Genomic DNA, 12,220 nt, shown 5'->3' with positions numbered 1-12,220 from the left:
GATAATATTAGAAAGAAATAAATAGAATAGAGTAGTTGTGGGGGGTGGGAATCAGAGTCCCAGAACAGATAATGGAGAATGTTAAGACCCCAGACAAATTCAGGAATCAAAAGGTTGAGCATGGTGTGATTAATGTACTGAGCTGTGTATACTTCAATGCAAGAAGTATTGTAGGAAAGGCAAAAAGGCTCAGGGCATGGATCAACAACTGGGATTATGATATTTTAGCCATGAGTAAGATTTAGTTGCAGGAGGGGCAGGATTGGCAGCTCACTATTTCGGAGTTCCGGTGTTCTAGAAGCCGCAGAACGGGAGGGATTAAAGGAGGAGGGGTAGCATTACTCGTCAAGAAAAATGTCATGGGAGTGCTCAGTCAGGACAAATTGGGAAACATCTCATGAGGAGTTATGGGTGGAAATGAAAAATTAGAAGGGTATGACCACATTAATGGGGTTACATTACAGACCACCCAACAGTCTGGGGATATAGAGAAACAACTTTGTAGAGAGATTGCAGAGAAACACAAGGTTGTTATAGTAGGTGATTTTAACTTTCCACATATTGACTGGGACTCCCATACCAGTAAAGGACTAGATGAGATAGTGTGTATTAAATGTGTTCAGGAAAGTTTTCTTAATCAATACATTGAGGTCCCAAAGAGAGAGTGTGCTTGATCAGGGCAGGTGACAGAAGTTTGTGTGGGTGAACACCTTGCATTTGGTGATCATTATGTCATTAGCTTCAAAGTAAATATACAGAAAGTTAGGTCTGATCTGCGTGTTGAGATTCTAAATTGGAGGAAGATCAATTCTGATGGTATCAGAAGGAACCTGGCAAGTGTGGATTGGGACAGGCTATTTTCTGGAGAAGCTGTAGTTGGTAAGTGAAATTGTGAGAGTAGAAGCTTTATATGTGCTTGTCAGAATAAAATGTAAAGATAGCAGGTGTAGGGAACCTTGGATTTCAAGAGATATTGAGGCCCTAGTTAAGAAAATAAAAGGAGGTGCATTACAGGTATAGGCCGGTAGGAACAAATAAGGTGCTTATGGAGTATAAGAAATGCGAGAGAACACTTAAGAAAGAAATCAGGAAGGCTAAGAAAAGGCATAAGGTTGCCTTAACAGACAAGGTGAAGGAGAATCCTAAAGAATTCCACAGATATGTTAAGAACAAAACAATTGCAAGGGACAAAATTGATTCTCTGGAAGATCAGAATGATAATCTATGCATGGAGCTAAAACAGATGGGGGAGATCTTAAATGCATTTTTTGCATCTGTATTTACTCAGGAGACAGACAGAGTCTACAGAAGTGAGACAAAGCAGCAGTAACATCATGAACTCTATACAGATTACAGACAAGGAGGTGTTTGCTGTCTTGAAGCAAATTAGGATGGATAAATCCCCAGGGTCTGACAAGGTGTTTCCTCAGACCCTGTGGAAGACAATGACAGAAATTCCTGGGGCCCTGGCAGAGATATTTAAATCATCCTTAGTGATGGGTGAAGTGCCAGAGGATTGGAGGATAGCCAATGTTGTTCTGTTTAAAAAAGACTCTAAAAATAAACAAGAAAATTATAGGCTAGTGAGCCTGTCATCAGTAGTGGGAAAGTTACTGGAAGGTATTCTAAGGGACTAGATATATACAGTAAGTATTTGGATGAACATGGACTAATTAAGGATAGTCAGTGTGGCTTTGTGCGTGGTCATGTCTAACCAATTTTATAGAATTTTTCGAGGAAGTTATCAGGAAAGTGGATGAAGGCAAGGCAATGCATGTTGTCTCCATGGACTTTAGCAAAGCATTTGACAAGGTCCCACATGGGAGGTTGGTCAAGAAGTTTCAATCGCTCAGCATGCAATATGAGGTAGTAAATTGGATTAGATAGTGGTTTTGTGGGAAAAGCCAGAGGGTTGTAGTGGATGGTTGCCTCTCTGATTAAGGCCTATCACTAGTGGAGTGCCAGAGGGACCGGTACAGGGTCCATTGTTGTTTGTCATCAATACCAATGATATGGATGATATTGTGGTTAACTGGATCAACAAATTTGTTGATGACATCAAATTGGGGGTGTAGTACACAGTGAGGAAGTCTATCATTGCCTGTAATGAGATCTGGACCGGCTGGAAAAATGGACTAAAAATGGCAGATGAAATTTAATGCAGACAAGTGCAAGGTTTTGCACTTAGCTATGACAAACCAGGGTTGGTAGGTCTTATACAGTGTACAGTAGAGCACTGAGGAGTGCGGTAGGACAAAGGGATCTGGGAATACAGGTACATAATTCATTGAAGGTGGCATCACAGGTTGATAGGGTTGTAACGAAAGCGTTTGGCACATAAGCCTTCATAAATCGAAGTACTGAGTACAGGAGATAAGATGTTACACTGAAGTTGTATAAGACATTGGTGAAGACTAATTTGGAGTATTGTGTGCATTTTTGGTCACCTACCTACAGGAAAGATGTAAACAAGCTGAAAGAATACAAAGAAAATTTACGAGGATGTTGCCAGGTCTGGAGGATCTGAGTTATTTGGTTAAGATTCTATTCCTTGGAATGTTGGAGACTGACAGGAGATTTGATAGAGGTATACCAGATCATAAGGGGTATAGGTAGGGTAAATACAAACAAGAGAAAATCTGCAGATGTTGGAAGTCCAAGTAAACCACACAAAAAGCTGGAGGAACTCAGCAGGCCAGGCAGCACCAATGGAAAAGAGTACAAACGATGTTTCAGACAGAGACTCTTCAGCAGGACTATTTTCCATAGATACTGCCTGGCCTGCAGGGGAAACACAAGTAGGTTTTTTCTACTGAGCTTGAGTGGGACTACAATTAAAGGTCATGGGTTAATGGCAAAAGATGAAAAGTTTAAGGGAACATGAGTGGAACATGAATCTCAGAGGGTTGTGAGAGTGTGGAATGATTGGCCAGTGCAAGTGGTACATGCCAGCTTGATTTCAACGTTTAAGAGAAGTTTGGATAGGTACATGGATGGGAGGGATGTGGGGGCCTATGGTCCCAGTGCAGGTCGATGGGAGTAGGCAATTTAAATGCTCAGTACAAACTAGATGAGGCAAAGGGCCTGCTTCTTTGCTGTACTTTTCTATGACTCTATAAGTGTAGTCTGACCAATATCTTACAAACCACATCATCACATCTTCGCTCTTATATTTCTAGTCCTCATAAGATTAATGCAACTTGTGCACTTACATGCAGGATACTTCCTTTACCATCCCTGTAGCCTTCCTCCCCAATCAAAGCTAAACTCTAGAATCTCCACTGTCCAGCAGCAGAAAGGCTCTGTCTGCAAGAGTTGACCAGAAGTCCCCATTCTATTGATTCCAGATTGATTCCTGGGATGGCAGAAATTTCATATGAAGAAAGACTGGATCGACTAGGCTTATAATCACTGGAATTTAGAAGATTGAGGGGGGATCTTATTGAAACGTATAAAATTCTAAAGGGATTGGACAGGCTAGATGCAAGAAGATTGTTTCCGATGTTGGGGAAGTCTAGAATGAGGGGTCACAGTTTAAGGATAAAGGGGAAGCCTTTTAGGACCGAGATGAGGAAAAACTTCTTCACACAGAGAGTGGTGAATCTGTGCAATTCTCTGCCACAGGAAACAGTTGAGGCCGGTTCATTGGCTATATTTAAGAGGAAGTTAGATATGGCCCTTGTGGCTAAAGGGATCAGGGGGTATGGAGAGAAAGCAAGTACAGGGTTCTGAGTTGGATGATCAGCCATGACCATACTGAATGGCGGTGCAGGCCTGAAGGGCCAAATGGCCTACTCCTGCACCTATTTTCTATGTTTCTACAGTGACAGGCACACGTCCAGGATCCACACAGACTTCCTTGGCAGAATTCTCACAATACCACAGATTTCTGAGAATTTGTGCATTATTGTCTGCTAGAAACATCTGCTAGAGCTATGGTAATCCTAAAGTTTGGTTGCGACATACATCTGGGATATGTGTATGATCTCTTTCCAAGCATTGTGATAGACTGAACGTTACTTTGATAGTAAATATACTTCAAACTTTGATGGCTAACCTTTCCCAATTCAACAGTATTTGCTACATGATAAACCATTGAAAAATGAAAATGCTAAAAGACTCTCACAAATTTCTACAGATGTACTGTTGAGATGTACCATTCTAACTGGCTGCATCTCCATCTGGTATGGAAGGGGCTACTATACAGGATTGGAAAAAGCTGCAGAAAGTTGTAAACTGAGCCAGTTCCATCATGGGCACTAGGCTCCCCAGCATCGAGGACATCTCCAAAAGGTAATGCTATTAAGAATGTCTTCATTAAAGACCCCCATTACCCAGGATATGCCCTCTTCTCATTGCAACCATCAGGGAAGAAGTACAGGAGCCTGAAGAAACACACTGAACAATTCAGGAACAGCTTCTTCCCCTCTGCCATCAGATTTTGGAATGGAGAATGAACCCATGAACACAACCACACTATATATATATAAATAAATATGAGAGGGAGGGAGAGGGGGGGAAGAGGGGGGAGAGCGAGGGGGAGAGAGGGGGACAGAGAGGGAGAGACAATAGGTACATTTCTTATTGTAGTTTTTTAGTCTTTTTTAGTCTTATGTACTGTAATGTACTGCTGCCGCAAAACAACAAATTTCACGACATATGCCAGTGATATTAACCCTGATTCTGAATTCTACCAACAGAATTCACAGTTGCTTAATTACTTGAAAATCATAGCAGCTGTAGAGCTTTTGGAACAAATTTCCTCTACACAGTACCATCAATAGCCTTTTTTAAGTACATCCATTTTTGGAAAAAACATCTCGGAACCTCAAACAATTACCACTTCATAAACAAAGGGGATCCTGCAGATGCTGGAAATCCAGAGCAACACACACAACAAATTGGTGCTCAACATCAGTAAGACAAGAGCTGACTGTGGACTTCAGGAAGGGTAAGACGAAGGAACACATACCAATCCCCATAGAGGGATCAGAAGTGGAGAGAGTGCGCTGTTTCAAGTTCATGGCTGTCAAGATCTCTGAGGATCTAACCTGCTCCCAACATATTGATGCTGTTATAAGAAGGCAAGTACTTCATTAGGAGTTTGAAGTGATTTAGTATGTCAACAAATACACTCAAAAACTTCTACAGATGTAAAGTGGAGAGCATTCTAACACACTGCCTCACTGCCTGGTATGGTGGGGGGGAGGGGGGCTACTGCACAGGACCAAAAGAAACTGCGGAGCGCTGTAAATTTAGTCGGCTCCATCTTGGGTACAAGCATACAAAGTACAGTCGGCCCTTCTTATCTGCGGGGGATTGGTTCCGGGACCCCCTACAGATACCAAAAATCGCAGTTGTCTCAGCAGGATGGTCTTTAGGACCCAGCGGAACCCTGGACTTTAATTAATCTGTCTCAATGCGGTGAACATTAGGACCTGAATCCGTAAGGTTTCTGTTCACGAAAATAATCATGATCACGATTGCAAATAAGGTAGAACTAATAAAGCAATCAGAAAGAGGTGAAACGCCATCAGTCATTAAAAAAGTGTTAGGCTACAGTCGGTCAACGATCGGAACAATTTTAATGGAGCATGTGAAAGGCCCTGCCCTGATGAAGGCTACAATTATTACTAAGCAATGCAGTGGTTTAATCATTGAAAAACATATGTTTCTTAAGTCTTATATGCATAGAAAGGTAAAATAAGTACTATATACTAAGAAAAACATTTGACTAACTGACTCTAAATAATACCGGATGTACCTGTTCCGACTTCAAATCTGACTTAAAGACGGACTCAGGAACAGAACTCATTCATAACCTGGGGACTGCCTGTACTTTTAAATAATCTCTAGATTACTTATAATACCTAATACAATGTAAATTCAATGTAAATAGTTGTTATACTGTATTGTTTAGGGAATAATGACAAGAAAAAATAGTCTGTACATGCTCAAACAACGAGAGCTGAAGAGAGAACTTCTGGGCTTTCCCGATCCGTGGTTGGTTGAATCCGTGCATGCAGAAACCGCAGATAAGGAGGGCCAACTGTACCCAGGACATCTTCAAGGAGCGGCGTCTCAAAAAGGCAGCGTCCATTATTAAGGACCTCCAGCACCCAGGGCATGCCCTTTTTTCACTGTTACCATCAGGAAGGAGGTACAGAAGCCTGAAGGCACACACTCAGTGATTCAGGAACAGCTTCTTCCCCTCTGCCATCCGATTCCTAAATGGACATTGAACCCTTGAACACTACCTCACTTTTTAAATCTATATTATTTCTGGTTTTCTGCATGATTTTAATCAACTCAGTATACGTATACAGTAATTGATTTACTTATTTATTTGTTTTTCTCTTCTATGTTATGTGTTGCATTGAACTGCTACTGATAAGTTAACAAATTTCACGGCACATGCTGGTGATAATAAACCTGATTCTGACTCACAAATGTCTGTATAATCTAACTGGATGACTCTCCAGCCTAATTCACTGGTAAAACCTGTGTTCTATAAAGCCAAGCTTCACTTGCGCAGCAACAGACATGATCCCGTCACTCCAGATTTCCAACAACCGTAGAATCTCTGGTGTTTATGAACCTCCCACGGTCAAGTTAACCAGTAGCGAGCTGCTACATTCAAGGTACAATCAGACCACAAATTCAGTACTGAGTTAAGATCCGTCCAAAAATATTTAAATGCATTTCCTGTGCAGTTCAGCCAAGTAACTGAATCAGGAAATTGTGTTATTCATAGCCTCTAGAAGCACAGGAATAATTTTAGAAACATCTTCTGAGGCACAGATCAAGTGGACAACCAGCGCTATTTGCCCAGGGCGGAAATAGCTTATACGAGATGCCGCAACTTTAGGGTGATCGGATGGAAGTATGGGGAAGGGGGGGATATCAGAGGTAAGTTTTTTTTTTAAAACACCGAGTAGTAATCAGGTAGACCATGCTGGCAGGGTGGTGGTAGAGATAGATACATAAGGGACATTTAATTGACTCTTGGACAGGTACATGGATGATAAAAATATAGAGGGCTATGTGGGAAGGAGGGGTTAGATTCATCTTCGAGTAGGTAAATGGGGTATATACATACAAAATGCTGAAGCAATTCAGCAAGCTAAGCATCTATGGAAAAGAGCAAACAGTTGATGTTTTGGGCTGAGACCCTTCATCAGGACCTGAAACATTAACTGTTTACTCTTTTCCATAGATACTGCTTGACTTGATGAGTTCCTGCAGCATTTTGAGCGCATTACTTGTATTGCCAGCAACTGCAGATTTTCTCTTGCTTGAAATGGGATATATAGCATGTGAAGGGGCTTGTCATGTCCTTTCTGGGACAGCTGCCTCATATTTGGGCCCCACCAGTCACTCAGTTCTCACCTGTGGCTTCAACCAGCTGTTTGCATGCGACAGCAGCCACACCACAGTATCCTGCTTCGACAGGTGGATCTCATAGGAACACATCTGTCCTAGGATGTGAAGTCAGCTCCAGAAGACTGAGCGGATGAGATCTACAGTGAGATCCAATGGCCATGTGGTCCTGCAACACTCCGAGAAGAGCGAAGGGCATGACAAGACACAGAACAAGACATGGTCATCCACTCCAACCAGGAGAGACCCCAGTGGCGATGACTACTCAAACCACTGAGGTCGAGAGAGTGGAACTGCCTCAGTGCAATGGTTTTTCAACTTCAAAAACTCTTCCACATGGGTCTCCTGTCATCGTCTGACATAACGGACAAACAACTCCTAGAGCAGCTTAAAAAGTTGGCATAACATCATGTGCCATACTGTTCTATGTTCTACATGTGTTATATAGGAAAAATATCAAAAACTCCCTCATTGCCACGTGTACTTTAAGACTGCCGCCAGTTCATTCTTTTCTTAATGCAGTGTTTCTCATAAACAGCAACTCGGTGACAACTTGATCAACAGCAACAGAACAGGTTTTCCCAGTCACGGCTCAGGTTTGATCCCCTGGCCAGGTTCAAATTAAAAGATCTAAGATTGGGGTGGCATGGAAGTCTAGCTGTTAGCACAATGCTTTACTGGACAGGTTCAATTCCTGGTGCTGTCTGTAAGGAGTTTGCAAGTTCTCGTCGTGGCCATGTGGGTTTCCTCCGGGTGCTCTGGTTTCCTCCCAGTCTGAAGTGTATCAATTAGTAGGTTAATTGATCATTATAAATCGTCCCGTGATTAGTCTAGAATTGCTGGGAGGCATGCTGCAGAGGGCCAGAAGGACCTATTCTGCACTGTATCACCGTATCTCAATAAAAAACCATCAAATCCAAAATACTGTAATGACTGCAGTACAGACTGAGATTACTCCCCCCCCCCCCCAAATGAGGACAGGCATTAGTTTGTGTCCCACTGACCATTAACTGATATCTGGGTCTCACCAGAGAATTGGCCCAGAACACACATGCACAAGGAAAGGGATGCTAGGATGCTAGGATGTTATTCCTTAGGACATAGAAGACTGAGGAGAGACTTGATTGAGCTATACAAAATTATGAGGTGTTTAGATAGGGTAAATGCAAGCAGGCTTTCTCCACTGAGGTTGGGTGAGACTAGAGCTGTGGGTTGTAGGTTAAATGTTGAAGGGGAACCTGAGGTGGAACTCCTTCACTCACAGAGGGTGGTGAGAGTGTGGAACCAGCTGCCAGCAGACATGGCAGCTGTGGGTTTGAAAGCAACATTTAAGAGAAGTTTGGAATAGACAAGGACGGGAGGGGCGTGGAGGGTCATAGTCCCAGTGCAGGTCTATGAGACTCAGCTTAATAAAGCATGGACTAGATGAGTTTCTATGCTGTAGACCTCTATGGCTATAATAATAGATACGGGAAAGCATGGTAGGCAGGGAAGAAAACAGTGCCAACCAACAGTGTGCTGCTGAAAGCAACAGTCAGTCAATAAATGGAGTTAAAGTGATGAACAAAACTTCCAGAACTAACACAAGAAACCACCACCGCAATCATTTCAGAGGCGCAGTTACTATCGGCACTGCAGAAAATTAAACTCTGCATCATTCTATGTTGACTGTGTGGATTATTTTGCATTGTATTTCAGATTCATTTTGCTCAATTTTATAACTTAAAAAACCTGCAAACTTCTGTGACTTCCCTTCCTCCCTCTGTGTGCTTGCCTCTAATCTCCCAACCACTCTCGATGGAGAAGTTCCACATTCCACTTACTGGCTAAAGGTTTCTTCTCTTCTCTGTTACAGTTACTGATGACTATCACATAATGACAGATTTTCCTGCAGCGGAAACCTTTTTGCTTCCACTCAATACTAACCTTGGATGTTTTTAAAGACCATAAAGGTATCCCTCAGCTTTACTCTCTCAAAAGAAGAGATTCAGGGATTGTTTTATGACCTTGACTTACTTACTTACTTACTGCCTGTTACACCCCTGCCATTTAGGGCAGCAATGAAGGTCCTCCATCTCTGGCAGTGTTCAGGGCTTCCTTCATCTTGTCAGTAACTCCCTTTTGGTCTTCACTGCTGTCAGCCATGCAAGTCCTGGGTGGAGACTCAGGAATACCATCAAACTCAAACATAAAAGGAAACTTCATTGCTGTTTCCATAACAATTTTGTTTTCCCAGTCAGGGTTGTTAGCCCTGAGCTAAACCCCTGAATCCAGAAGACCAATGGACCACTCTTAGCCTGGCCTGTACACTTTGACCTGTTAAACAAGGGTGACTGTACCAAGAGCCAAAGCATAAAGCCCAGTATAGATCTCCAAGTCATTGAGGCATGCAAGCCTCCAAACCATGACAAAGTTGTGGTCCTCTGAGGCCATAAGACCATAAAGCGTAGGAGCAGAATTAGGGCTTTAGGCCCATCGAGTCTGCTCCACCATTTCATCATTGCTAATCCATTTCCCTCTCTGCCCCAATCTCCTGCTTTCTTTCCCTGACTTTCTAGTAAGTGTTTAAAACGCCATAGTCTGAAGAAAGGCATCCAGGCACATATATTAATTATCTTTATAAGAGAATATTAAGTCCACAAAATATTAACTTTAATTACAACAGATATTATTTTAAGTTCAGCTTCACACAGTCCAGAGAAGAAAGTCTAAAACCAAGGTGACTAGAACAGATTCTTTCACCAGAGAGCAGCAAATCTGTGGAATTCACTGCCACAGGCAGCTTTGGAGCCCAGATCATTGGGTATACTCATTGCAGAGGCTGATAGGTTCTTGATTAGTCAGGGTGTCAGAAGTTAGGGGAGAGGGCAAAAGAATGGGATTCAGAAGGATAATAAATCAGTCATGATGGAAAGGTGGAGCATACTTGATGGGCCGAATGGCTTAATTCTGCTCCTGTGGTTTTTGTTCATAACAGCTGATGACTCAATGGGCAACCATCACGCTCTGGTCAGGCCTCTGGATGTAGTCTGTTGCGTATACTACACACAATTGTATTTACTGATGAAGCTTTGTATCGAGTGTACAACCAAGATAAGAAGACATTATTGAATAGAACAGAATCTTGGAGGAACTAATCTTTGTACTTTTAAACTGTGAGCTCCTTCCCCTTTATTTAGCACAAACTTGTAACCAAGCTGACAGGAGAAGCTGGAGGTCTTTAGAGCATTACTACTTACCCTCGTTGTACACAATCTTCATTCAGTTCCAAGAAACAGGAGGAAGTCAGAGCGGTATCACCATCTCCTCAACATCACAACAGCTCCCTCGGGTACACAGTGGCTGAGGAAATCAACCAGGAGATCACAATTACTGCTTTCGCTCACACTGTCTTAGTAGAAACAGATCTTTCACTTGCGAGAGACTTTTCAGATCCCAACTCAAGGACAGTCAGGGTGTCCACAAGATCTTCCTACCCTTGGACTTCAAACTGAACTTCCCTCCCACTCCTTCTTTCTACGTTCTCATCAATTAGAGTCAGAGAGTGAAACAGAACAAAACAGACACTTTGGCCCATCTAGTCATATCTCATCTATCACCTTCCCTTCATCAAACTTCTCCTTGAGAAACTCAGCAACACGGGTTAGGCGTGATCTGCCCAGTTGCTGGAAAAGGCAGAGTAAACAGTTTGATGATCACCTCACAATAGCATACAATATATCTTAGCTATGTTGTAATCAGAATTCCCTAAAGGTTGATTTACAGGTTGAGTCTGGTGAGGAAAGCAAATGTGATGTTTGCATTTGTTTCCAAGAGAATTAGAATATAAAAGCAAGGATGCAATGTTGAGGCCTTATAAAGCACTGGTGAGGCCTCACTTGGAGAACTGTGAGCAGTTTTAGGATCCTTTTCTAAGAAAGGGTGTGCTGACATTGGAGAGGGTTCAATGGAGGTTCATGAAAATGAATCCAGGATTGAAAGGGTTGTCTTATGAGGAGTGTTTGATGGCTCTAGGCCTGTATTCACTGGAATTCAGAAGAATGAAGGGTAACCTCATTGAAACCTATCAAATGTTGAATGGCCTTGATTGAATGGATGTGGAGAAGATGTTTCCTATGGTAGGGGAGTCAAAGACCAGAGGACACAGCCTCAGAATAGAGGGAGAATGGAGATGAGGAGGAATTTCTTCAGTGGTGAATCTGTGGAATCTGTTACCAGAGTCAGGGGTGGATGCCAAGTCAGTGAATATATTTAAGGCAGAGGTTGATAGATTCTTGATCATTAGGGATGTACTGTGAAAAGCATTCTAACTGGCTGCATTACCATCTGGAATGGGGGGGGCGGGGGTTTACCTCTGCACAGGATCAAAATAAGCTGCAGAGAGCTGTAAACTTAGTCAGCTCCTTCATGGGCACTGGCCTCCGTAGTATCCAGGAGTGAGGGCTCAAAAAGGTGGTGTCCATCATTAAGGACCCCCACCACCCAGAAAGGAGGTACAGATGCCTGAAGGCACACACTCAGTGATTCAGGAACAGCTTCTTCCCCTCTGCATTCTCAATGGACATTAAACCCATGAACATTACCTCACTACTTTTTATTTCTTATTTTTCCCCTTTGCACTACTTATTTAACTACTTTATATATGTCTATATATAAATATATACATGCACACATATACTGTGTGTGTGTTTACTTTAATTCACAGGTTGTATTATCATGTACTGCATCGTACTGCAGTCGCAAAGTTACAAATTTCACAATATACAGTATTGCAGTAATGTTAAACCTGATTCTGATTCTGAACATGAAATGAAGAGACCTTGAAAGTGAGTCCATAGGT

General features: G+C 42.3%; 1 protein-coding gene across 5 annotated transcripts in view; it reads right to left on the bottom strand.

Annotated features, from left to right (window-relative positions):
* The window catches only part of LOC132407702 (membrane-associated phosphatidylinositol transfer protein 2), a 317,765-nt gene that overhangs the window by 262,270 nt on the left and 43,275 nt on the right, over positions 1-12,220 (bottom strand). For 4 of the 5 annotated variants that reach the window (XM_059994571.1, XM_059994565.1, XM_059994568.1 and 1 more), the window contains exon 2: positions 10,620-10,722. The exons of the other annotated variant lie outside the window; for it this stretch is intronic. The gene's annotated coding sequence lies outside the window, so the exon portion shown is untranslated. The remainder of the gene's footprint in view (positions 1-10,619; positions 10,723-12,220) is intronic. 5 annotated transcript variants of the gene reach the window in all.

The sequence above is a fragment of the Hypanus sabinus genome, chromosome 18 (genome assembly GCF_030144855.1).
Source record: "Hypanus sabinus isolate sHypSab1 chromosome 18, sHypSab1.hap1, whole genome shotgun sequence".
NCBI lineage: Eukaryota > Metazoa > Chordata > Chondrichthyes > Myliobatiformes > Dasyatidae > Hypanus > Hypanus sabinus.
This window is presented reverse-complemented; position numbering and strand designations above follow the sequence as displayed.